The following is a 25103-nucleotide window of genomic DNA, read 5'->3' as shown; positions in this document are numbered from 1 at the left end:
TTTTATGCAGGAAGCTGAACTTCATGCCGTTAAGGATAATTCCCTGAAACAATGGTCGGAGGTGGAAAAGAATAGAGTCCCTCAAGCGAGACTGACGGCATCAGTGGCTATCGTCGCTTTTTAGGCTCTCTAATTGAACGGGCTTTTTCTACAGCTATCGATTGAAACGGGGTGCTGTTATTCACGTGTCTAGTATGCTAGCAGCGGAACTGCAGCTGCGCATTATGTTCAATTAACCCTTTATTTTTGTCTCACGCTTTGAAGTTTCTCGTATGATACTTCGAATTTGCTCCCAAAGCTTCCTGATTTTACGCGATCAAAAACCCCAATTCCGCCCATTGTTGAAAAAACTTAGTTGATCCCTCCGTCATCGGAGTCGGTATAACGCGAAAGTAAAACGTGTCCTTACAGAAGTTGAGTGTTTACTGTGCATTTTTACAAGACAGCTTGTACAATGTCTATTGGTGTTTGACAGCTATAGCACCGTTTCACGTGAATGCACTCACGTTGACGTTTGGTGGCACATCTCCATCCCGACGACTGACGTCCACGACCAATGATTAAACATTTGCGGTAACTGTAGTAGTTAAAGGTGAGAGCATAATCAGAGAAAGCGGTGTGACAACCACAAGAACGTCGCTGATTCGACGCAGAACTTGGGCTAAGGTCGCCATCCCGAGCACTGACCAGAAGGAGCACCCTTTGCTCGCACTGATCCATCCCAAGTTCGCTGACATTTGCTGTTAGGGGCACGCACAAAACACGCGCGCACGCGTCCCCCCGTCTAGCCCGGCCGCTATCCGCCCATTCAGGCAGGGAGGGAGACGCGCGCACCGCGTTCCATTTTGACCGACCCCGTCTCATTACTGCCTTTTTTATCCGCTAGGTTGTGCGTTCTGGCGCTGCAGTCGCACTGGAAAACTCGACTGTACGGTGCCTATAGAGTTTAAAAAAAGAATCACACCACGGCCGGGCTAGAGGGAAACGCATCGTGCGGAGTGTCTCCCTCTATCCCGGCCGCGATTTCTCTCGGGGACGAGCGTAAGCGTGGATTGCGGTGTTCCAGCCAGGCGAAGTAGGCGAACGTCGCAGAGGTAATTTTAGTATGGATGCATGCTTTGAGAGAGGCCGATGCTTGTGCTAAGGTCGCAACCTCGCGGTATGTTAAGGCGTTGACCAAATTGCGCTTCTCCTATTGAAAATGCGCCGAATGGGACTGACGCGTAGCAACGGCGCGTTGCAGCAGCCAGTCGCGGAGGCGACTGTCATCATGAATGACTTCACTTTACTGCCCCCCGACGGCGACACCACCCCGCCGACCAAGAGCGCTAAGAGAGGAAAGTGTGAGATATAAAAGGCGTGTTGTGACCGTGGCGCAGTGGGTAGCGTATCCGGCATCAGTTGGACCGAATAGTCGTAGGTTCGACTCCTGTAGACGAAACTTTTTTCTTTGCCATCTGATCGTGTGCATTTTTAAAAGCGAAGCTGCTTAGCAAATCATTCCTTGTCCGGTGAACCAAAAAAACTATCATCGTAAAAATTGGGCGCGTATCTGCGTGCTTCGCTGCAAATGTCGTGTAAAGACGATAGAAGAGGCGCTGTGTGAGATATGGACGCCATCTGGCAATACGTCGGGAAACATGAGTGCTGTGTTGCGTGCTGGTAGTCCCGGCGCAGCAGCAGGCGAAGACCGGCGGTGACCAACGCGACCGGCGGGGACGCCAGCCAGCCCGAAAACGCGGTTTGGCGCGAAGCACTGAAGCAGAGAAACGCCCGCACTCAACGAGTACTCTCCACACACTCTTTCATTTACACGTCGCCTGGGTAAAACAGGAACGCCGGAGCGGCGCCCACAACCGGCAGCCTGAAGGCCGCCCACAACGCTGCTTTTTCATTTTTTAAATATTTTTTTTTCACCTGCTTGGCCTTCTCAAAACTAAAGTTTGTCAACACCAACCCATAGCATTCGTACAGTGCAATACAGAACCGAAACCGAAACACAACAATGAGCTCGTCCGAAGGGCACGTAGGAAGGCAAATTTCAGCGCAGTCGCATTTTCAGCTTTGTTGAAACAGCGCTCACTAGACGACGACGAAGTAAAAGAAGGCACACGACAGGCAGCGCCTGTCCTGTGCCTTCTTTTACTTCGTCGTCGTCTAGTGAGCGCTGTTTCAACAAAGATGAACGCATACCAACTCGCTCAAGCTTCCATTCTTATGCATTTTCAGCGCAGCTTAAGAAACTAGGGTCCTTAAAATTACGTATGTATGCATTTTCTATTAAAGGAACACGCCACCTAATACTTACCTAGTGATGTTGCACCTCAGATATGCATGATATTTACTTTTTGATCGACAACGTTCACAAGTATGAACAGCCGTACCAGTTCAAGACGGCTGGCCCTTGGCCAAGTGGTTCAACTTTGGCCGAGTGGCTGAATCGAGGGACGTGCCGACAAACAGAAAGACAGAAAGACAGACCAAAATTTCTGCGTTTAAGTTCCCCAAGACAGACTATCGTCTTTAATAAACGGGTATGTGTCACAGACATTTGGTAAATCTGGTTCAATAAAAATCAAGAAGGCAACAGTTAGCCCAACGAATGGTCGCGACGTGAAGATGACGAGCCGAAGAGCCCGAGTATGTACAACGATAGAATACTAGAGAACAGGAAAGGCAACGGCGGCTGCGAGAAGACCCGAAGAGATGGAAGGCTGACGACGACGTGCCCGTAGACCTATGAGAGGTACGAACGCTTGGTTTCAGCGCGAGTTTCTGTCTGTGCAGTTTGGACATCCCTGCCGTGTCTGGGAGTGTCTGTGGTTTAACTAGAACACATCTACGCTGAGAATCAACGTAGAAACAATCTAGCATCACCTAGCTAAGGCCAACAACGACCTAGAAGCAATCTAGAAACAACCTACATCACCTAGTGGCTGCGAGAAGTCCTCGAAGCGATGGAAGGCTTACGCCAACGACAACGTGCCCGCAGATCTATAAGAGGTGCGAACGCATGGTTTGAGCGCGAGGTTCTGTCTCTGCAGTTTGGAGATCTATGTCGTGTCTGTGACGGTCTGTGTTTTAACTCGAACCGCTCTGCGCTGAGAATCAACGTAGAAACAACCTAGCATCACCTAGATAAAGCAAAGCAACGACCTTGAAGCAACCTGGAAATAACCTGCATCACCTAGCTAAGGCCTAGAAATGTCCTAGAAGCCACCTGAGTAGTCTTCAGAATCGCCCAGCTACGCTGTTTGAAGCCTTGCGCGGCCTAGTGCAAGCTACGCCAATTTTTTTCGACGTTTTCCGTGAAGGAAATACGTCACTGAAGTCTTGGTTGACCCCGGCATAAAACACTTTAGTGGGAAAAGAAGAGAGCACGGTTTCAGGAATGTACGAGTAATTTGACGGACTTATTTTTAGATTGGAGGACTACACTTTTCTCGTTAATTACCTTCTGAAGTAGTTAAATTTCAGGGAAGGAGAAGTGGAGGCTGTTTCCGGCAACATTCTTAATTCGGTTGCTTTCGGAAATACCGTACTCTTAAGGCCTGCAACGCAGATGGCGGTCGAGTTTATGCATGGTTTCATAATCTTTTGTAAACGCTCGGTCATCCCGTTGGCTTAACACAGTACGCAACGCCAGGTCTGTCTTCGATAAAAATGAAAGAACTTATTGTATGTAAAAATTCGGCAGATCCCCGTATCGTGGGAATCGATGTTATGCGAAGCATGCGCGGGATGGTGACTGTGGCATAATTTTTTTACATTAAGCGAAACGTAACGGAATGACGCTAGAGAAATGTGGAAGTGGTATACGCACACTCATACGTTGAAGAGTCGCACATGTATTATATAACCAGTTGTGTGCAGTGGCGTGACGATGCCAACAACAACATGGGTGTTATCAACACCAGACCCGTTAAGCTCACATGTAGTGCTTATATTCTTCAATACTGGATAGCGCGAATCCGAACAGCACAAAGAAGAAACACATATGCACAGGACAGGCGTTACTCACAACTAAGCTTGATTCACTAAAGTTTCCCTGGATATACACACAGCCGAGTGGCACGCGCAGGCGCACTGCAGGTACGTTACATTCACAGTTGTAGTTGTTACAGTTGCGTTATAGTTGTTATGCTTATGCTTGTCTGTCATGACGGAGAACGCACGCACGTTTCACGAACCCGTGTGTATGTGTAGAAGGGGTTCTTGACAGTTCATGAACAAGGTCATCATCACAGTTATTAGTGAGCACCAGCAGCTGGCCTGGACTTGTTAATCGGATCTGTTCGTGAAGGCGGTTACGAGCGGTCTAAGTGTGGTGAAGTGCGAGGTATAGCACAGCTGGTGGAAATCCTGGATGTCTCTTACGATGAAATGATCCATGATGACGCCTGTCCTGGACGTGGCAGCGAGGTTTCTTGATGCGCTGTCCATATTCAAGCCTTCTTTCACGCAGTGTAAAGACCAGCCGTTGTTTGGTCTTGATAAATCGACGTTGAAGTCACCGGTAATGTATAGAGGCCTGGTTCTCTCGGCAGATTTATTGTAGGAAGCATTGACCCCGGTTTTTGTGTATACGACGTGGTCCACGTTGCGGACCCGGCCGTTACTTGAGCGTCTTCCAGGGATCTTCTGTCTTCAGCTTCCTCACTATCCTTGCGGCCGCCGCGGTGGTGTAGCGGTTACGGTGCTCAGCTGCTAATCCGAAGGTCGCGGGTTCGATCCCGGCCGCGGCGGTCGCATTTCGATGGAGGCAAAATGCTAGATGACCGTGTACTGCGCGACCTCGGTGCATGTTAAAGATTATCAGATGGATAAAATTTCCGGAGCTCTTCGCTACGGCGTCTCTCGATCATAATCATATCGTAGTTTTGGGACAGAAAACCCCAACGATTATTATCACTTTCCTTGCGTGTCAATGTGTGTGTTTGCGGTTGCTGTGTTGGTTGAGACTTTGTATCACCTGTGGCACATACCCGCATAGCATGAACTCTGGTATGGGGGGTATGTGCCACACGTGACTGAGAGAAAGGGTTTTATGACGTACGCGACAGGTATTTTGCGTTATTCATGTCGTGACCAGTGAATCGTGTTCGTCATACACTGATCCCCTGCTGTGGCAATTTCGGTGTATTACAAGTTACGGAGACGACCAGGAGAGCGCCCAGACGTAGGCGGCTAGATAGATAGATAGATACGTAGATAGAAACGCCCAAAGTGCCTGAGGTTCGCTAAGAAATGCTTCGCATTTAATAACAGCTTCCGCGGACACGAAAAAAAAAGCTCACTGGGCGGTGGCGATAGGACTATCTCCAACGCCCACTGAAATTAAGCGCCACGTTTTTGGAGCGTCCCCTGAGCCCTTCCACATAGGCTTCTAAGGCGAGGTCGAGCGGCGCCACTGCTCTTATCGTAACTGGGAATATCCACGGTGCGTCTTGTTTCGCCACAACACTGCGCCTCCGCTTCCACGCATGCGCAGAGCTATCGGATTGCATCTGCGGTGCGTCTCAATGTAACTATTGCTGACTAGCAGTGGTTCGGGTCGAATGAGGAGCGCATGCGCGCACGTGTCCTTGCCGCCGCCGCTGGCAAATTCGGCAACAAATCGCCTTCGCCGGCAGCGTCTATCCCCAGTACCGCATAACTCGGCCGCGCGAGCGTCGCGCCAAAACTTGGGCTTGGATTCTCTATAGGCTCCGTGCAGACGTAACTCCGCTCGGCGTTCCTAGCGGCAAGAAGCGCAGATTTGGCGGGATGCTCTGACGTGTTCGCAATGGGGTGAAGTCGAGGAACTATGCCTTTTACGATGACCATACTTTTCGTGCTTTTCGCGCTTGGCCAGTGACCAGAGCGACGGTACGTCCGCGTTATCAACGCGATCACTCAGCCGCAGGTGGTGCACGATAAGAATAATATAGCATACAACATCGCTCCGCGATTGCATCCCTGCTCGCTCCACGCTCCCGCTGTGACGGCGCGAGGTATTTTCGCGGGCAGTTCGTTTTGTGCCGGTTCCGTTGTTCATAGGAATGCCGAACTCCAGGAATAATTGCTGCGTTGTTGGGTGCAATAACCCCTACAGGAATTCTCTGGGCACGCGTTTTTACCGGTTTCCATTTAGAGAATATGAACGGGATCGGCGTGGACGGTGGATCGCACTCGTTCGACGACAAAAGTGAGTTTTGTAAATAGATGGTTTTTTTTTTTCTGGGGTTTCATTTGCCCGTGATTGTTGATCTGCCGAGCAACACCTCTTCCACGACGCCGTGAACGTGCCCCGCTTCGAGGAGGTCCCTGCCCTTCTTCAGATTAGCTCCTCGGAGGAAACTATATCACGTAGCTCTCTGAATCCAAACGTAATAATAATTGGCACGCTTCGCAGTGCCATGGCAGCAAAACACGAGCCACGACGACGAACTCGGCTGCCGTGGTTAAGTCGGCGCAGCGAATGCAGTGCCATGGCCGTTCGATGGAAAGCGTTTTTTCATTCAGTGGCCGTGACAATGCAATTGCTGGTATCGCCAGTTTCAAGCTGCCGCTGAGTTCGCTGCCGCGTTAGCCCGAGGGTGATAAGCTGTGATTGTTTAGTGAGCGAGGCGGCCGGGTTAGGGCCCGCTCACGCTAGCGGCACGGCAGCTCGCCGTCTGCCGTTTTCCGTTCTCAGGCTGCCGTGCGCAAGTGATTTCGTTCGCGCACGTCAGCCGTTCTTTGCCGTTGGAAGAATAGGTCCGAGACCCATTTTCGTGCCGTTCTGCGGCTGCCGGAGACCACCGTGGCCAATCAGCGACGGAGGAGCGGTTGCCATGACTACGGCGCGCCGCGTCGTCTGCTTCCGGCTTTCTGCGTCATGTGCGTCTGCCGCTGGACGCTTCGAGCTGCTTGCTTTCTGCTCCCCGTTTTTCAAGCTAGAAGTGCGCATGTCGTTCGTGTCATTGCCAGGCATGGTTCCAGCAGTCAAGAGAGCCTTTTAGTCTGCCCGGCATTAAAAAAAGCGTCGCTTAAAACCAAATAAAGTGTCCCCAAGCTGGCGCCAGGTCAAGTGGCGCCAGCTATGGAGGATAAGAAACAACTAACAAACGCGTAATCCATGTCCTCCGAGCATTTGGACGCGCCCATCTCGACTCGCTAAGCCTACAGTATCGATTATTTGAGTATGGCTCTCCAAAACAGGGCCGAATCAGCACGACTACTTTGCTGTCGAAGCTTAAGGACATGAATCTAAAGCAAATGGAAGCATCAGTTCGGAGCTTACACGCTACAGAGCGCACGGCGGCCACTTGATAGATTCGAGGTGGACGACAACCGCTTTTAGCAGTGCGGCCATGTTTTTCGGAGGCTTGCCGGCGAAGCTTGCCGTGCAAGTAGGACAGCACTCGCGCGTGCGGCGACGGCGAACGTTCTGCGGCACCGCGCCGTTGCGGCAGGCTTGCCGCTAGCGTGAGCGGGCCCTTATACGTGCGCAGTTTCGCTCAACGGGCTCGTCACCTCCGTTGTCTTCCGCCAGCTGATGCATTTAATGTTGCCGCGTTCGCCTGAGGATACACGAGGTCTGGCGAAAAGAAGCACCCGCGCTAACGCTACGTTTTCGGACAGCTGCTAACAATTTGACGTCTTTTAGAAGCAAACGGCAAAGGAAACGCCTCAAGCGAAGCACCAAAGCGCGGCGCAGTGGCTTGCCGCAGCCTGCGTTGTCTGCTCCCTTATCCCGCCAGATCTGCTGCCGTGGCCGCTTTGGCGCTGGAGGCAGCGCGCGACTATGGCGGCTCCTAACGTATGCATGGTGCCCATAAGGTCAATAGCGCAGTGACATGAAACGCAGGAGTAGATATAGCAGCAGATAAATGGTTGTGAAATGTTGCAAGAATATTGAGGATGAAAAAACAGACCACTTGCATCCTCAAAAGGTACGCTTTCAACTCGCTTTTAGATACAAATTTTAGATCGGGTTTTGTAAGCGTTTACCAGACACTTTGGAAGCGGTAGGATTCAATGCGACGGGAAGCGATACGCGGTGAGAAGAAGAAATGAGCAAGAAACGTTAGAGTGTATGACGAAAAACCCGGCAGACCCCACGCACTATGGGAATCGATGTAATCTGAAGCAGTCAGCGAGGAGTTGCATACACTGCATAGTTTATGAGGTAAATCAAAGCATCCATATCGCGACATGTCATTATCACTTGTTTCTCATGCACGGGTGCATGTACAATCTGGTAAATGCCATGCTAATGAAACGTATAATCTTGTATATACAATGCATGACCTGTAATTGATGTTCTTCACGCACCCACGTCATGCCATAGCAATTTCGGTATGTGTGCAGCGAATGAAACTGCCGCGAGTGCGCAAAGAGTGCGTAGTGTAAGAGCGTAGTGGAACAGCGTGACTGCGTAGTGTAAATCATGCCGTACACCTCATGCATTTCATGATTCTCATCTTACCAGCGTTTATTTTGTGTTCGTCATACAGCCATCTTACGCCACACCAATTTTGAGATGTTTCACGCTCACGTAACGGCCACGAGCGCACCATGCGATTGGCTTGCAGTACATCATCCCGTACATGACATGCATTTTACGATTGTCATGTTACTGCCTCTCGTTTATGTTCGCCATGCAGTTATGTCACGCCATACCAACTTGGATATATATCAGGCAAGGGAAACGGCCGCAGGCGCATCAGGAGCCATGTTCAGGTGGAATTACCCTATGAAGTATATAAATAGATTCAACCTGTCAGCTGCCACAGAGATGATGTAGTATTTTACCTTGTGCCTAGAGTCATATTTATTTACCTCTGTCGCCGGACTTCCTTAGAAACACGGAATTAAATTAGGGCAATCAGAATAAGATAAGCGAATATCTGTAAGGCTTCCAGCTATAAAGTAACTGCAACACTAGACGGCACGCACTGAAAGTACCTTGGCCGTTGCTAATATAGGTCTATCAACACACGCGTGACACACATAACAACTGGCGGCCCATTATAAGTGGACAACGTGAAATATCACGCAAGTCCAGATGCGACATATGGATATCGGTCGAAATAGTGAGAACAGCTATTGGCTGTACAAATTCCGTGTGGATTGCGAAACCCTATTTTGATTATTTCGCGAATAGCTTTTACAAAGAGAGACTGCCCGCGATTGCGAACAGCGTCATAAAAACCAGTCTAAATGGCTGCCTCTTGGCAAAGAAGGAGTATATTTAAGCCAGGCCTCATGAGACACACTATGAACAGTACGCGGGCTGTCACACTGGGTGCATGGTATCGGTTATGATGCTGACTCTCAGTGATTGGCGGAGGAAGTCCTTTTCTGCCGGATGGTTGGGCGTCCAGGCGATCACATGCATACCCCGGTCATGCCAAGCCTTCACGTATTCAGCGCTCATCACGTTGCTACTGATCAGGACAGCCGAGGCGCCGGTCACATAAGGCAGGAGGCCAGTATGGAGTGCCTTGTCGAGGAGCCAGTCGGCTATTCTGTCGAATCAAGTGGGCTGCAGACGACTGGCGGCGTGGTCGCGTCTTGTTCATATCCTCGTAGGCCAGGAATCCCGGGCACCAAGTCAGCGCCGTCACGATACCCGGATTGCGGCGTCGTAGCGAGTACACGTAGTCGTGATAGAAGGAGGCCACCAGCGCCCGCCCATACAGTTCGGGCCTATCGCGAAACAGCTTGTCGACCACCTCGACGGCGCGGAAGTCGGCGTTCTTGACGTCGATGATGAGCCGCATGCCGAGACGGAGGCACTCCTCGACGCCTTCTTCCAGCGTGGGGACGCGCTCTTTCGGAAAACGCTCGGCGAGCGGGTGCTTGCATGAGGCGTCCAGCCGACGCAGCTCCTCGAAGGTGATGTTCTCTATCGGGCCCTCGCCGTTGGTGGTCCGCTCGAGTGTGTCGTCAGTGGAAGATGACGGGGACGTTGTCCCGCGTGAAGGACAGGTCGAACTCGATTCCGTCGGCGTTGTTCTTCTTGGCCTCCTTGAAGGCGGCCAATGTGTTCTCGGGGGCATCGAGGGCACAGCCGCGGTGCCCGAAGACGGGTGGCAGCCGTGAGCCGTCGTCGTGTTTCACGCCGAGGATCACCTCCGAAGCCAGGCTGTCATCGACGCGCGGTATCGAGAACCACCGAACAGCCAAGCCGCCGATAATAGCGATGATTGCGACGGCTACAGCGGAAACCATGACACTCTAATCAAACAGGTTGAAGGAGAATTTTGAACGCTCACACCGAGGTTGCGTTGCCGCTCGCTGATGCCCTGCTGTTGCGCCGGCTACACGACGAAATGCGCAGATTGATGATGATGATGATTTCCTTTGTGAATGGCTCACACCCACTCTGGGGGATTGGCCAAGAATGTAGTCTCGTTCTTGTTCACCTTCAACTGTGGCTCACACCCACTGTCGGTTGGTTGGTTGGTTGGCTACAGGCAGGGTGTCGGAACGAAATTTTTTTCGTTTCGGATTTAGTTTCGTTCCACCGCAAAACGTTCCGTTCCGTTTCCGTTCCGAAACCTAAAAAAAGATGTTCCGTGACGGTTCGTAACGGTTTTTTAGTGCAAAAATTTGAAGTTAAGGTAATTACAAAAAAAAACACACATCTGATTCGTGATGTAGTTCCTTGCCCTCCTCTTAGGAAAGTCGGACAGGGGTAAAACACGTTCCTTTCTGCGTTCTTCAGAGGTGCGGAATTAACTGTACCACGAATTCCTACCAACTACCACGAACCAGTATACCCTTCAAAGTCATAGTATTTATTTTCTAAAAAGTCAATTACGATTTTTTGTGTCAAGGGAGTGAGCACGATCTCCGAAGCAGCAAGTGATTGAGTGTACTCTCTAATGTGCGAGACTCATGTTCTGATAAAAAAAATCGCCAAGCCTGCGCGGAACGCGCAGCCACAGTCACAGCGAAAGCTGGATCCCTTTGTAAACTCTCTTGGGGCAACTAATACAAGTATATATGGAAGGTACCCACTATGCCATAAATCACCGTAATTTTTCTGAAGTAGCGAAGAAGCCACTATGCCATTTTTCGTCATTCTTTGGAGAATTGTGGTGCCCGCTACACATCTGTAAGGCATTATGTGCACATTGTGCTGTGGCTGATGGCGATGAAGAATTATGGCTGAGCCCTTTGTAACGGGTTGGAAGCATTCAACGACCGACTCGTTGCGCAATTCGCATTGTGTGACTCCAGGTTGTTATTTTACTCTTCTTCCACGCTATATTACATATCTTAACACGATCCTTTGTCCGACATGACACCTGTATAGAGTATTGTTGCGAAGGAGTTACAAGCACCAGCGTGGCACTGTGGTGGAATGTGGTGGAATACTCGACTGCCACGCAGAGGGCGTGGGTTAAAATCCCATCCGATCCTAGAAATTTGTTTCTCATTTCATTTTAAATGCGGAGAACTTCTTAGCGAACCCAAGGCCGTTTGAGCGTTTCTATCTATCTATCTATCTATCTAGCCGCCTGCATCTGGCTGCTCTCATGATCGCCTCCTTAACTTCGGGCAGACCAAAATAGGCATGGGAGGGTAAGAGGATTTGACGAATATGACTGTCGGGTCATGACATGAATAATGTGAAAATCCTGTCGCGTACGTCGTCAAACCCTTACCCCAGACACGTGTGGCACATACCCTTATACCATGGGCAACGGTAAGCGGGTATGCGCCACAGGTGATAGACAGTTTATATCCTCCCAAGAACAGCGAGAAAATAAATTGATAATTTAAATGCGAGATCGTACATAAAAACCGACATCGGCAGCGTTGACCCGACGAATGCAGGGAAGAAAAATCAGGACCCCAGCAGGAATCGAACACAAGCATTCTGAGTAGCAGTCAGGTATTTTACCGCTGAGCCACGCCACGTCTTGCAACTGCTTTCGAAAAAGACCCTATGCATGTGTTATGTCGGAGCAGCGTGAATTCTGATTGCAGTGCTGGCTATATAATTTTATGAAAAAACAATAAACATTACATGTGTACTCCTAGGCTACGGGCGTAATGCCAGGTTAACGTCAATTGTGGTTACAGTGTTGGCACCGCTTTCATAGAAGTCTAATAAACATTACATTTGAAGTTTAATGTTTGACGGAAGCCCGTCTGGTCGGGATGACACATGGTGAAGGTGAAAACCTCGAGGCACTGCGCCGACCAAAATGAAAGTTAAAACACACAGCAAAGACGTTTCGGCTCCCACACGGCAGCCTTGTTCACAAGTGAAATGAAACATGCGTCAAGCAGTTCGCCTTATGTACGCTTGAATACGTCACGCAGGCAGCGCAAGGTATATTTAAACTGGTAGCGTAACTTCCGTAGAAGCCCACGTGTCAAGCCGGTGGCTAGTTGTTGCAACAGTCGCCATCTATGTGAGGAGGGGTCAAACAGAATTTAAAAAAAAGAGAAAAAGATGACGTCACAACCGGAAGCGGAAATGACGTCACGTTTTAACGCGATGGGCGCGAAATTATGAAATATTCTGACAGGGCGCCGCTTCTTACTTTTTTTTGATAGCTTCACGTTCTTTTTCTTATCACTATGACGGCTCCATAATGGAAGCCTGCAAGATAGCGGGAAGACGAAAAAGACAGATTTGATAAATAAGGTGTATTTTATTGGCGAAACATTGCAGTTGAACAGGATATTACCCCAAAATATATAACACAGAAATCAGAAGTAGCACGACAATTCAACGTGCACACAAACCTTGCACACGTGTTGCTCTTGCATCCGTAAACAGCGCAGCGTTTCTTCGCGTAGCGTCGCGAACTCATCGTCCCGAAGGGCGACAGCACGCCGGCCGTGCGCTGACAAAACACAGTCACTGAAACGGTTCCCGATGGCTGCGATGGGCTATATTACCTTCTGCCAAGTACCACGACTAGAAAACAACGCTTATGCGAGGAAATCACCTACGGACGACAGGCACAAACCTACTGCGCAAAAACGAGCGACATCATTTGCATCTGAAAATGCGCAAAACCGTTGGCCCATGTTACCAGACTGCCTGCATGTGCCCGCTGTTTCTGAAAATAAACGAAAAAAATTGGCCACTCAACCACATACCCAAGACTAAAGTTTGATTAAAGTATTCTACTAATTTAATTCGTGACAAATAAAATTGAAACTAATGAAAATAAACGTTTAATTATTTTTTTGTTTTCATTATTTGTCCCCCCTCACCTAGTAGCGCTTTAATCGTCACGCGGGTGTTGATGTTTGTCGCGATAGGTTTCCGACCACTTTTCGTTCTGACTTTCGCGACCTATTTAGATTGACCTTGAGAAGCGCGCATAAACTGGCGGCAGATTACCATCGCTCCTGTTGAGAGTGCACGGTGTGGTCTGTATCACGAGCGACTCAAGATGAAGACGCCGTGACAGTCCTTTTTCTCTAGCGAGAACACGTGCCCTCCCCCAGTCGATTGTGTGTCCACCTGACGCATGCTCAGCCAAAGCACTGGATTTCACATTTCCCTTCTTCACGTCATAATTATGCGGCTTGAGACGCCGTTCACAGTCACCAGTCTCACCATTATATACGTCGTCACAATCCGCGCATGGGACAGCGTACACCACACCGGGGCGCGGTGCGCTCCTGGAGGTTTCTTCGAGTGTAATCCGAAGGAATGTTGCACTGTGCGTTTTTTTCTTTAATCTTTATTGATTCCTCCACACGATGGTCTAGTAAGGAAAGATCAATTCGGTCAGCTCAGGTGTACTATATTAGGTCGTAGACATTGTAATATGCGTGCGCAACAAACTAGAATGACCGCGTGGATATGCATTGAAATGAATCGTTCCTGTTTACTTATATGTTGTCAGTGTATAATAGAAACTCATAGTTAGGCCTTATGACTTAACTATAACCGAAATCCTTCGTAGGATATTTTTCTGTAATCTCTTTTTTAACGCAAGAGCCTTAGTCCACATAGAACGCAAGAATTGGCCGTCGTCGGCGGCGGCGTCAACACGATTGATGCAAAAAATCATCATCACGTGATGACGTCACGATGACGTCGTGTCGTGACGTCACAGATCGCCAAAATTTGTGAAATCTCCATAACGTGACTGTGATGTCATCACATGACATCGTCGCTTGGTCAAAGGTGGGCCGATCACGGAGGCAGGGCAAAACCAGGTGAGGTACAGATAGTTTGCAATGCCTCCGATCCTGGAGGCATTGCACGTCAGGCGTACTAAGCCACGTTAGGTGCGGAAATCTTTCGGAAGGGTGCGGGGGAGGCTCAGTTACATTAGAGTCACTGGAAAAATTTCAGAGTATCGCATCTGTTTTCCGCGCGCCGCCGCCGACACGATTGGCTTACTCGCATCACGTGACCTCTCACCGCCATATCCCTTCCAAGCGCTTTGGGTGCAGGCGCGTTCAATGCAGAGCGTGGCCGGACATTTAGCAGTACCACGGTCCCCAGAAGTACTTCGTCGCTTTTTTAAACGCGTCATGCAGACAGGGGCGTAAGCAGACATTTTTTTCGGGGGGGGGGGGGGGGGGGGCAGATGCCACTCTCTTCTGGCAGACGCCCACTCTCTTCGGGAGTGGCAGATGCCACTCTCTTCTGGCAGATGCAGACGATTGATGGTGAGCTACTCCGGGAATCTCGTTTGACGTGTGGGAAAAATTAATGTCAAAGAGCGCCGTGTGGCTGCATAGTTGGCCTGAACGAATTCGCCCCCCTCGAATAACACTCCTTCCTGCAGTGAACTACACTAACTTTGCTGGAAAAGATCTTATGCGACAGGATACTTCACCTTTTCGATTCACTATGGTCAGCGATATTGAAAACTACATACCTTTCTATTTGTTCGGCTGTTTATATCTCGATCTGTTGAACAGATTACGCATGCTATCCGAGTTATAAACGTGTCACGCACGAGAGCGAAATCGAAGATTTATTAAAATAATAACTGTTTATTGGTATACCTTGAAGGCAATTGTGGCATGAGCATTTGCCATTGCACAAAAACAGAAGGGCAGAACTCTGTTGATAAACTTGGTATAAGGCAATGTTATCAAGCGTATTTTTACATTTGTTGCAAAAAAATGCTGCTAATGCTGCATTGCACCGAGCGTACCCTTAAAATACTGTATAGTTGGTGAGAAATGGTCACAGCAAAAAAAAAAAAAACAGCATATCCCACGCATTGGGGGAGTCGATCTTATGCGAGCCCTAGGTCTATATACATACTGTGTTGCAGTAGCATGCGCTTTAAAAATTCCGGGATGTGCTATTTCTGATTAAAAGAACATAAAGCACCGTGCAGAGGAAGCTTTATTAAGAGTGCATTTTGAAAAAAAAATGCAGCAGTGCAGAAACCGAACCCCAGCTGTTTACGCGCTGGCAACGCCAGAAAAAGAGCTGTTTGTCGGAACACAGCAAAATATTTGCAAGCTCATTGTAACGTTGAGGATATTAAGGAGACAAGAAATAGGAAATGAAATAATTAAGCAGTGATGTCAATAATTTTTGATGGCCTATTTTCTACGTATCGTTAGATAAGATGCACCTTACCTACCGCACGCCGATTCGCCCGTGCGTTCGGCTGCTGGCGTTCCGAATCAAGACGTCGCGCACAACTTCCAATTACCGTACACACACAACTTCTATTACACATGTCAACCAGTTGAGCAGCAAGCACGGTGCGCAAGGAAGCTATGCATCAGCAATCAGTCAAAGGACGCAATGTTGAATGTTCTCGATGTTCGATAACGTTCTCGAGTGCAGTGAACCTGAACACCGACTGCAAAGCTTGCGCAAACAGTCAAGATTCACCAAATGTCGAAGTAAATGGCATCTCGCACGATGTCACTGCGCTAATGCAACTATGTTTACAGATCTGGACCTAGCGAACATATGCCCGAGCGTGACACGAAAAGAGACCGATGAAGCCATGAAGAGAGTTTGCGAGCACATGGCAACATTCGCCGTACGTTTCATTAGTTACAGCGCTAACCGCGCAGTCGATCCATACCCTGTCGATGACTCCAAATCACTTCTAATATCCTCTTGAAGAAACACACACACATAATGCCGTTCTGCCGAGCGCAGCACGGCACTGAGGCTAAAAGATCGGTCACTTCTCAACACACGCTAGCAACGCGCCGGACGGTTTGGAAGGGACATGGCCGCCGCCACCCAATGTTGCCCGCGTGCAGCCTACCTTTGCGGTACTCTGATTTTCCAGTGACTCTAAGTTACATCGACCGAGAAGAAAGAGAAGATGGCTTTCGCTTTCTAGTCATGTTAGACGAATGCATTAAGGACCCTGTGAGTTTTTTGTTCTTTTGACCAACGGGCCGTAGCGTCCCCTAGCTTCGTCTCCGCTGTTCGTAAATGTCCGTATTTTAAGTGCAGCTAAAGCTTCAATTTGTTTCTGCGCAGAGCGGGACGTTGGAAATGCTGCGCGACGGCCGCAACGCGAGCGCAACGTTCGCCATGTCGCTAACAATAGGCGTCTTGGAGTACCGCGTGTCGGCGGCAGGCCTGGCAGGCATCGACGGTACCTGGAACATCGCCTGCTCGAACAGCGAGCTCGAACACTTCGATCAGGTAAATCATCGAGACTGCGTAATTACTTTCGTGAAGCGTATTGTCAGAGTTAAGCGTATCAAACAATTTTCGATTGAACTTTTGAATGTGAGGTGTGGTCGAATGCCCTCAACACGCTGACGCCTTCTCCTCTGCCCGTTGCGCTACGAAAAGCACCGAAATACGCCTCACAGAAGCCGCGAGAGCTTGCTCAATTGTTGGCGACGTCAAACGGTTCTCCCCAAAAATTCTAGTTTTTTATTTTTTTGCAAGAAGTCAAGAACTAGCAACTCAAATAATATAATTATTCTCAGAAATGACACGGCGTAACACGTAGCGCGAGTTGCGTGTTTTGTCGGCTTCGTTGGTTGGTTGGTTGAAAAAACTTTATTTGAGTCCTGCAAGGCGCGCGTCAGCGCGCAGCGGGCGACTCCCACGTCGGGACCGTCAGACCAAGCCTGCCGGCCGCTCGGCGGGCCTGCTGGACGGCCCAGAGCTGGTCAGCCAGGAGGGAGCTGCGGAGGGCCGCCTCCCACCTGGCCGAAGCAGTATCAGGGTTAGTGTGCGTTGCCTTGCACTCCCAGAGCATGAATAAATGCTGATCTCACTCAAATGTGACAAGTGTCCGTGCAGTCACATCACGCAGAGGGCGGTACTGTACCTCGTACGCGTGCTGCGCTACTAATACAGGATATATATATATATATATATATATATATATATATATATATATATATATATATATATATATATATATATATATATATATATATATATATATATATATATATATATATATATATATATATATATATCTTAATAAAGAATCCTGTGAAAGCCAGGCTCCTGTGGTTTCCACGCACCAAATCGAAGCGGGAATACCTAGCCGCAGCTGGACTGACACTGTTGCGACTAATTCACACAACATCGTTAATTGGCCTTTTTAAATATTGGCTTGAGGGCACTTGTTTATATAAGAAAGTTGCAGTGCATGACAATATATGGGATGGTAATTTTTTTTTAGAAATAATGAAAATTGCACGTAACTCGAGACAATCGTCATCGAATTCCGAGGGTGACACCGAAACCGATAGCTCCCGGCTCGCACGAAAATCGACTACTCTATTGCGTCAGACCGCAACTACCCGTGACAAGGAAGTGACAAAATTTGAATGGAGGCGTCTCGTGGCCTTATCTTTTCATGAACTTGCATCAGCGGCCTTACCTTTGCCTGTGGTGCTTGGAGGTAATCTGTTTATTTCGAGCCATGCTCAAGAAAACCGCAATATACCTTTTCCTTCTCTGTGAAATATAAAACTCAGGGGCAACCACTGTGGCGCTATTTCTTGCAGACAGGCGAAATAGTTTTTCGCGCCTTTTTATAGATAAAGAAAGAAAAGTAAGCACCACACATCGTAACTAAAGGTTAGGCTATCTACTTCTGTATTTCAGAATGCTTGCCTGTTTTCCTGACCAGATTCTGCTTCGGCGCTCCTTAATTAAAATTTCAGTACTTCGTTGTCGCGTGTAGTTCCGGCATGACGTAACAGAGAGGCCGCATTTGCTGCGCGCCGGGTGCGATCAGTTTCGCTATCGCTCTTAAAGTTGGATTATGAATATCTCGACTTATGCGAAACTCTCGCGGTTTCTAAAAAATGTGTGTGCCATAAATTGGTACACACTACAACTTTCTGATATAAACGACTGCCCTCAAGACAATACTTATGAAGTTAAATAACGAGATTTTGTTAAATACTAGCGTCAGTGTCATTTTATACGCCGCAAAGTATTTCCGCCTGGACATAGAGTTCGTGTGCGAAAACGACTGGATCCTGACTGCCATAGAATATTTATAACAAAATCTATATTGTCCAAAAAAAAAAAAATACAGCCTGTATATTAACCCTTAGGTAGGATGAAAATAAACATCCATGTGTATTTCACGCTATTAGGATTGTGAATTAATGTGTAGGATCCTGCTTCCAATGCACTGAGTAGTTGGAAAATCTTGACGAGGAAAATTCATTGTCATAAACTCCAATGTAGATACTTTTATTTTTTTCTCTGATTTGCCGTTCAGGTCGACGTCATAAAAAGATTTTGATTTTTTTTTTACCAGTCATGATCTCCGCATAGCGAAAATAAGGGACGCGCGACCGAATAAGGTTGAAATATTCGAGACGAGGTGAAACGCTGAATTAATGAACAGCCCAGTTGAAGGGAAATAGTGTACTAAACAAGACAGGGCACTCAAAGATATTGAAACACCCTGGCTTGAATTTGTCGACGTGGCCACCACGCGAATTGTTTCGTCTTTTTTTCCGTCTTTTCTCAGGCTAGAAAAAGTTTGATATTTGCATTACATCGACGTCGGTCGTTGCACTCGGATGATCAGTGAATGTTGCTATCATCGAGCCGAAAAGAAAGGAAAGTCAGTGGCAGCCGCCGTTAAATGGGCACTGACACGAAAATATTTAGTTGTCGTTTTCTTCCGTGGGATGAAAGGCCAATTCCTCAAAAACGTACGAGTAAGGCTGAGTGTACGCTGAAAATTGATCACAATTAGTTTTTAAAAGCTAGTTTCGCTTCCTACGGCATCCTGACGTTACGACAGGTATGAGCTGTTCGTCACGTGCTCGCGGAAGATATCGTGGCTTTTCCGCGGCAGCTCCACTCCGTTGCTCTGTTGGTGACGCACAAGCGGCCATTTTGCATGTTTTGGTAGCTGACCTCAACAAAACTAGTCATACTTATGTGCGAAGAAACCAGAATTGATATTGTAGCCCGACGTCACTGTAGTGCCGATCTGAGAAGGTGCGCCATGGCAAAAGGGGCTTTAATCAGGGCGCGGAAACTCCTTATACCTCTCATGGGACGCGCTTTCGCATGCTGATACGCTGCGGTAGCGCCACTTCCACCACTGGCGGCTGCCGGGTATTACTAGAAATATCTCACAAACAAAACATTTTTTCATGACGTCACTGGTGAGGTCAGCAAATAGAAGGAAAAGGCGCTAAACCGAGAGGAGGAGGATTGCCGCGGAAGCCCTCCTTTCCCGCTTCGCATGGAAGCGGAATGTGTTCGTGCTATTTTGCAGGTCCGCTGGCCGCTCGGGCGACGCGGCCATTCGTTAAATTTAGTTCACCATCTTTTTAATTTTGTTCGTGTGTTGTGAAGTGGACAAACTAGAGCTTACCGATTTCTAACTAAGACAAAATTTTATCAACAGAAGTAAAATTTAAATATTTTTTTTAAGTCGCACGTTTCGTACTAAAAAAAACAGACATATACGTAGTGGGAAAGTGTCAATCTGCAAAAACACCTTTAATCTATAACTGAAATATGCACATACTTAGCAAACATTGATCCCAGAATGTTTGAACCAATGCGAAAATTATTAAAAATCACGAGCAGGCCACGTCGTACTTGACTCAGTCACGCCTGTTATGACGGCGCAACATATTTTGCTTACAGAACTTGAGTACCAAACAAGACAGAAGTTCAGGGCAAGATGGAACCTTGAAACGATGAGAAATCGCTGAAAAGGGAATGCCGCTGGAGACAATGTTTCGGCAAGTTGACTCGTCTTCGCCAGGGCAGCAGCATTTCCTCGACGAAGAAAAGACCATTTCTTGAAACGTTGGCTCCACCTGCATTCCCTGTTAAACGATTTCTCAAAGCATCAGTGAGTTCATTACATGTATTTCAGTGACAGTATTAGACGTAAAGGCCCTCAAGGTTTCAAAGTGACTACGTGCATTTACATGAACTGGAAGGAGCCTATAATTGCTTCACACCATTTGAACTACATGACAAAAGTAAAAGATGAACAAACTGTGTCGCCGAACCAACACGCATTCAAGCCTTTCATTAAACATATTTTGCCGGCAACAGATAGGCTGTCGTCATGACGAATTAGTCTAGCGACACTGCGCTCATGTCACTCCAGCCAGGCTTGCAGAGAACTGGATTTACTCGTGTACTCATGCAAAATGAATACCTACTCAAATAATGGACCCAAATACTTGCGCTCACCCGTTGTCACTAGGAAACGTAAAAAACCTTCGCGGTACTGGAAATCCATGGGTTAACACACCACAGAGCCGCGCAAAACATGTGATGCCCCGATTTAACCATCTTCGTCTAATACTCGGTTGGCCTCCTCGACGTGGCTCCCTGCAACTTCCGTTCGATGCAAGCCCCATCAAATGTCTTATCTTTCCTGTATTCATGCATGGCACGCCAACCGAGCGAAGATAACTGACTGTAATCCGTCTTGTATTATCGCTGAGCGAGTGGCAAGGGTGAGCGGAGGCCAGCGCTACGCACACAAGTCAACCAGTTCCCGCGCTTCGCGTAATTTAAAATTCACAAAATAAGAAATAAAAAAAAACAAATAAACTAAAGAAGAGTTCTTTACAGTTCAATCAAATTTCATTATTTGTAAAAACTCGTGAAGGACAATAAATGCAAACATCCGCGTCGACCTTACTACGTTCAACAAGATCTTAGGATGCCCGGCAACAGCTACGAGCGCACACGTTCCTTGAAACCGAAACTGGTGCTCAGTTTCCGCGGCCTGCTTTAATGTCGAAATAAAATGCACTATCAGCCTATATACTGAGCTTCACGCTTGCTCAGAGGCGTCTCTGTGTTCAGGAGATCTTTATTTTATGGCAGAGTAAAGTCAGCTTCGAAAGTTGGTGTCAGCACACTTTTAACTCAAGAGCATTCATGCCTGAAGAAAAGAAATGTAGTGAGAGAAACTAAGTTTAAACAATGCTTTACGCGCCAGAAACGCAGCATGAATATGAGACACGCCACAGTGAGGGACTCCGGCCTGATTTTGGTCACACGGAATTACATGGATGTCCCTAACAAATGCCTTAATCAAAAAAAACTGGCGTACCTGCGTTTCACACCCGCTGAAAAGCGGCCACCGTGCACGACAATCGAGTCGGCCGCCCTTCGGTATGAGCAGCGCAACAACGTAGGCGCTAGAGGCTACCACGACGTTTGGTAACGGAAACTGCTCGGCCACAACACTGGAAGGTATACCTGTCAGCAAAAGCTATAGCTCTGGCTACGTAGAGGTGTTTACGTTACTAAAATTATGCAGTCGCTTCGAAAACTACGATTAGCGAAGTGCGAGAAGGTACTTGACGGAGGCATTTTCCAGAAATAATGAAAGCCGGTGGCCCTATAGTGTTGTACAATTACGAATGTGGCCTCTGAGGTACGTATTTCCCAACACGTTATTTCTTTTCTATGAAATTCTATTATTTCCGTAGGCTCCCACTCAGCTAAATTTGACCTTCGTCAGCCACAAAATTTCGGCCGAATGAAATCGGTACTGTGGCGTCTGTAATAAGAGGCGGCTATCGACGCGTATCACTTGCTCTGTAGTCATATTCCGGCAATAGATGGTAGTGAAATACGCCATTTCAGTCTTTGCTCGTAGCTCGCCCCACCTTGCTGTTCTTATATTTGCGGGCATTTAAAAACTCCATCTACTGCATAACCATGAAAGGACTGGGTCAACATATACATATATATTTTTTATACCGCGACTCGACTTTACTTGTTAATTTCTAGGGGACACGGACAACAGTCGACTCTCCTTATTTCGAAGATATCAGGGAAATGATATATATATCAGAGATTATAAGGGGAATTTGGGGGGTGGGGGCTGTTTTTTTTTATTTTTCTTGCTGTTTCAAACACGGAATATAATTCGTAATCATGACTTGCTTTTCTGCAACGTTGGGCGTATATACTCGCTGGTAGGCGTCCCCTGTTGCTCTAATACTTGGTCCTGCAGTTCTTCATTTCAATGATTAATTCGCGTTATCTACAGTGCCAAGTACTTTCACGAATAAATTATCCGAAGGCTAAGAACTGCGATAAAGTGAGCGTGGTGTGACGCATGAGATAAATATCGTGGCATAATTCATATTCAGTGTGCCTTAAACCGTGCCACGCGATTTGCAGACGTGCCGCAACCCCCTCACACGCGGTACAGTGTGGGCGGACGACTTGATCGTCTACGATTTCAGGAAGAAGAGCAAGACGTGGCGCTCCTTCGAAACCACCAAGGTCAGTCGAAGGTCACCAACAGTACGTACATGTGTATGTACATGACTATTCTTTAGAGGTAATGTCTTTATACGCCACTTCCAGCCGCATTCTACAGGTTTCTCTTTTTCTTCTTTTTACAACACAATTTTTTTATAAATCCTATGACGTTAAGGCTCCAAGTTGTCATTGGAGTTTATTGGAGTGTCCTCCAAGTTTCTTTTTGTTTTTAGCTAGCACCAATTACTAACGAGGGAGTTATAAGGGCTTCCAAAAAGGCACATATAATTGAACAAAACTTATTTTATCCTTAAGGGTGTAAAAATTTATCGTGTCTGCAGTGTAGCGCGTGAAGAAATTATATTCGCCGCTGCGCTTTGCACGGCCCATCAGTTTGAGAAACAGGGTAGTCTTTCTTAGAGGTAAGTGTCACCTCCTATGGAGCACACGTCATTGATTTCCGCGTCCAGTAACGAGGGAGGGTAACGCAAGGCGGTCGTAAAATGTTCCAAGTGGGAGCTCTGAATTTTTTTGCCTCTTTACAATATTGAATTCTTTTTAAGAAAACATTTTTTCGTGTTTTTGTTCTCTCCTTAGTACGTGACATGGCTTACAACGTATGCAGCCCATAGCTGAGTTGAGATTTTTATGCTGTGCGTAAGATGTAATTAACGCACGATCATACGACAAGGACACGACTTTTTTCAGTTTATTATTTTTTTTTTCAACACGACATACGTCAGGGATCGCGGGTCCAAGTACACTAAAGAAATATGAAAGTGTCAAATTGTTCTTTGCGGACTGATAACAAAGGAGTTTGACAAACGAACGTATACCGTTCAAAATACCAAAGCTGTGACCACATTACTGACACTGGCACCACCATTGTATCAAACATACGCGTTCGCTGTATACTTCGCCTCCAATGAACGCAGGTACAAGGGGATACATGATAACTAATATCTTTGCTCCGCATGTTTGCCTTATATGTGTTCAAGTTTTCCAAATATTTGCTCACACGGCAGCGCTTTAGGTTTCATGACCGGCTGTTGTTTTTTTTTTCTTTATGCGAGGAGACATAATGGTCCAAATATCGTTCGTGCCTACGCACTGTAGTCGAAAATCTTAGGTGCCGTTTTTCTTAGTCCCAAGTAAAATGTCTAAACACAATTTCTTGATATCGCGTTGGCACTACATGCCATATTTGTATTCGAATTTAGGTGTAGCCACGTCTCATCTAATCGAACTGTAAAAAGCTGAAAGTTTTCTTTGTCTTCGCTCACACACAAAAAAAGTATTAGTCAAATGACGCCTCATGTTATCATTATTTTCTACCAATAGATACGTTTTTCAATACGACTGTGGTCATCATAGGCTTCCAAAGCAACGTCGAGCGGCGCCACTGCTCTTATCACAACTCGGGGCATCCACGCCTACAACACTGCCACCCCCGCTTCCGCGCCCGCGCGGAGCTCTCGGATTGCATCGGTAGTGCCTTACAATGTAACTATTGCTGACTAGCGGTGCTCTGGGCCGAATTAGGAGCGCATGCGCGTACATGTCCTTGCCGTCACTGCTGGCAAATCCGGCGACAAACCGCTTTCGCGGACAGGGTCTGCCCTGTTGGGTAACAGGTGTCTCAGCTTGCGACTGCTTCTGCGCAGAGCTGATAGACAAAGCGATCAAGGCGACGGTGAGTTAAGGCAAATTTATATACATATTGCCGCAAGTCTTATATTTCATGAGTTGAAGCTTCACCCACAAAGACTGTGGGCAACGCGCTGCGCAGGCCTCGCCGTGATGTGTAGGAAGCTTCGCGATTGTTTTGGAACAATCCGTTAAGATTGCGCGCCGCACGAGAATGTTCTAGCTTTGTCGAGAGATAACGCCGCCAACAGCGATATCGCTGGAAAGTTCGATAGCACCTGTATAAAAGCCGACGCACTTCGCCGCTTGTCAGTTGATCGACGGACGACGCCCTGTTCGCCGCTATCATTGTACAGCGTGTATTGCTGTAGTTCTAGTTCTCATTTTCCCGGCCACAAGTTCGGCCAAATAAACAGTTTCATTCTGCAAACGCCGACTGCTTTCTTCGTCGATGTCACGACCACGTGACAATATAAACAGAGGCGTTACATATTCGGCGCTGGGGCCGACAGCTTATTGGGCTCGCACAGCGGTGCGACGACGACCCGGGATTTCTTCATTCGCTGTCTCTCTCTCTCCGCGCAGCTTGGTTCTTTCATAGCCCTGGCCGAGTCCTTGCATCAGCCAGTAGTTCGAAGCCTCCAATCAGCAACCGCCGTTGGGCATTGGCTCGAACCGGATCCGCGGATGAGAGGGCTTGCCGCACGTTGCGGGAGAAATTCCCGTCGGTTGCGTCAGACGCATCGCCGGAGTTGCCGGGAATTGCGTAAAAATCCCGCCTCGTTGCATCAGCTGGTGTTGACGC

At 47.7% G+C, this 25103-nt stretch overlaps 1 protein-coding gene across 1 annotated transcript in view; it reads left to right on the top strand.

Moving 5' to 3' along the window:
- LOC125757607 (uncharacterized) overlaps positions 1-25103 on the top strand; it is a 58064-nt gene that overhangs the window by 20081 nt on the left and 12880 nt on the right. The window lies entirely within an intron of this gene.

The sequence above is a fragment of the Rhipicephalus sanguineus genome, chromosome 3, assembly GCF_013339695.2.
Source record: "Rhipicephalus sanguineus isolate Rsan-2018 chromosome 3, BIME_Rsan_1.4, whole genome shotgun sequence".
Lineage (NCBI taxonomy): Eukaryota > Metazoa > Arthropoda > Arachnida > Ixodida > Ixodidae > Rhipicephalus > Rhipicephalus sanguineus.
Note: the sequence above shows the minus strand (reverse complement) of the source record. Positions and strands in the feature narration are given on the sequence as shown.